General features: G+C 28.9%; 2 long non-coding RNA genes across 2 annotated transcripts in view; one reads left to right on the plus strand and one right to left on the minus strand.

Annotated features, from left to right (window-relative positions):
- Positions 1–1,294, plus strand: part of LOC105461661 — a 4,586-nt gene extending 3,292 nt beyond the window's left edge. Inside the window, exons 3-4 of the long non-coding RNA XR_975957.1 lie at positions 611–730; positions 1,064–1,294. This is a non-coding gene — a long non-coding RNA (uncharacterized LOC105461661). The remainder of the gene's footprint in view (positions 1–610; positions 731–1,063) is intronic.
- The window catches only part of LOC105461662, a 20,612-nt gene extending 18,398 nt beyond the window's left edge, over positions 1–2,214 (minus strand). Inside the window, exon 1 of the long non-coding RNA XR_975958.1 lies at positions 1,810–2,214. This is a non-coding gene — a long non-coding RNA (uncharacterized LOC105461662). The remainder of the gene's footprint in view (positions 1–1,809) is intronic.
- Between the last annotated feature and the right edge of the window lie 588 nt (positions 2,215–2,802).

A 2,802-nucleotide genomic window follows, 5' to 3' on the forward strand; every position in this document is an offset into this window, starting at 1 on the left:
CCGAGGAATCGGTTCTCACCCGTGTGCAACAAATGACGGGCGGGCGGGCGGTTCTCAAATTTTCTTGTTACCCGGTTCTTTTTCCGAGCACTAGGCTATAAGTAACGAGTTACTTCCAATTCCTGTTAAAATGTGTGTATTATACACAGGGTGTAACTAAAATAAGAAACTTCGGAGGTAAGCTTGCTGCTTGCCACACCAAAATGTGAAAAAAGTTCATATGTTTGCAACCCATTATTACTGACAATAAGACGTAGCTCAAAATGTTCATTAATAGAAAATAAAAAAGTAATATTTATTTTTATTTAATATTATATATTTTCAATTTTTAATTGCAATTTTTAATTACCACAAATGTTCAAAGTGTGTCCCATTTAAATAAATATATGCATGAACACGTTGGATCATGGACTGTCGCGTTCTGTCATTTTGAGCTATATCTCATTGTCAATAATAGTGAGTTTATAATAACATGTTCATACAAACTTTTTTTTATGTTTTAATATAGAGAACTCGCCTCTGGAGTTTGTTACCTTATTTTAGTAACATCCTGTATATGTACATTTGTTTCGTATATAAAGTTTACATGTTAGAAAAAATATTCTCATAGAGATTTTGTGATGACTGCTGGTCAAATCATGTTAATGATTTGAAAGATGAACTAGGCAATATAAATAGAGATCTCCAGACATCAGCAATAAAATTTGAAGATAAAATAAATAACTTTCAGGTAATTGTAATTTATTAATTAACTTATAATTAAAATACAAAAAATGTTTAAACTATCCCTTGCAAAAAAGAACTTCTAATGCAGTGATAACACTATTGAAATGTAGTAGTGTCACTGCAATACAGGCAGTATCACTACTATATTTCAGTAGTGTTATCACTGCATTAGTAGTTCTTTTTTACGAGGGATATGTATCCGAAAAGAAATCAAAACATCTTTGCTAACTAAAAAATGCAAAATATTATGTTTGAAATTGAATAGATAATATCTTATCGTCAATTGTCTGTACATACATAGGCGCGTGCAAAAGAATTGATAAATTTTTTATTGCAGAGCAAAGCAAATGAAACAATAGAATTCATCAATAGAGACATCGAAGCTAAAATATCTGAACTTAATAAAAAAAGAGAGAGCCAGATTAAGAAGATAGAACATATGATTGCTGCAGGAGGAATATCGGTTGACAATATTAGACAAAGAATGCAAAAAACACAGATGGAGATAAAGGAACAGAAGGAAGTGTCATATAATACACTATCTAATAACGAGGAAAAGGTATGACATTTTAAGTTTTTAATATTTTAATTTCTTTAGCATATAAAAAAGGAATCTATTCCTTTTATTTATAAATTACATATCCATGAATATACATACTACTTTCTACATAAATTCTAATTGTAAGTTAAATAATAGATTATATATTAGAGTTGATAAAAACTTAAAGTTAAGAATATAAAATTAAGAATATGTTTCAATACAAATCATCAATACAAATACACACATCGTATTAAACATATCCTACATACTTACGTATACCGATATAAAATATTCTTCCTTTTCATCAATAATATTTTTTTCCCTTTTATTTATTCTATTTTTTCATAGAAACTTTAATACGTTCAAAGTTTATTTATAACTATTATGTAATATTTTCAATCGAAATTAGTGAAGAATAATAAAACAGCGTAAAAAAATTAGAGAAACTTTTCGACGTATATGTAATACTTATTGATATTTATCTACGATAAAAAAATTGAGCTGAGTAAAGTTATACGTATTATAAAAAATGGTCCATTCACTCGTTATTCTCTTCCGAAGTAAAATAAACTGGATTTTCTTTACTCCTTTTGATGCTGTACTCTATCTCTCCTTTGGTTCTAAAATCTGGACCAGCATTGTACCTGTCCCGTGCAGGACGCCTCACAGTATTGATTACTTGAGAAGAGAGAAAGGCATGTGGAAGGGAGAGAAGGGGAGGTGGAGAGCGAGCATGTGGGGTTGGCCACGAGGCGAGAACCACGGACTGTTGGGTTTGGTTGGAATTTTCATTTCCTATAAAGTCAATAAGATACATAAGAAAACCGAGACTGGAAAATTATGCCAATAACAGAAACATTATACACATTGCACGTGAAAAACCGAAAGTATGAAGAGATATGACGTAAAAAAAAATATTGCACAGTTACAATACTTAAAATATATTAAGGATAAAATATGTATGATAGATTAAATAAAATGAACCATTTGTCAATGCAAATTGGAAATAGCAAAAAAGGATATCTTATTGTAAAACTTGAATTTCACATAAATATGTTATTTGCAAAATTATTACTATTGTAATTAAATTTACAATAATAACAATAGTTTACAAAAAATTTTTTTTAAATCATTTTGAATCGGACTACGTGTCTTATAGATTTTTGGATGCTGAAAACGATGCCGCAAGCGAAAAAATTCTAGCACGTCAGATTTCCAAGATAATTGAAGTTTAATACTTAAAAATGGCTTTTTTGCGATATTTGACTTTTTTTTTTTAAAGATTAATGTTATTTTGAAATTTCGATCAGGAGTCATGAATCATCTCCTATTAAAATACATTTTTTTTTATTTTAATAACTTACTTTTTAGCCATGTTATGAACGATTATATAGGAGCTATTTTGAATATGGGGTCTCTGTTCAAATTTAAATGAGAAATCTGCTTTACACATTTAAATTAAGCCATGTGACACAAAAAAGGTACTATTTAAAGATAAATAATAGCCAACTGCATATACAAAGCAAACTCAATAT

The sequence above is a fragment of the Wasmannia auropunctata genome, unplaced genomic scaffold, assembly GCF_000956235.1.
Source record: "Wasmannia auropunctata unplaced genomic scaffold, wasmannia.A_1.0 LD281310.1, whole genome shotgun sequence".
Taxonomy (NCBI): Eukaryota; Metazoa; Arthropoda; class Insecta; order Hymenoptera; family Formicidae; genus Wasmannia; species Wasmannia auropunctata.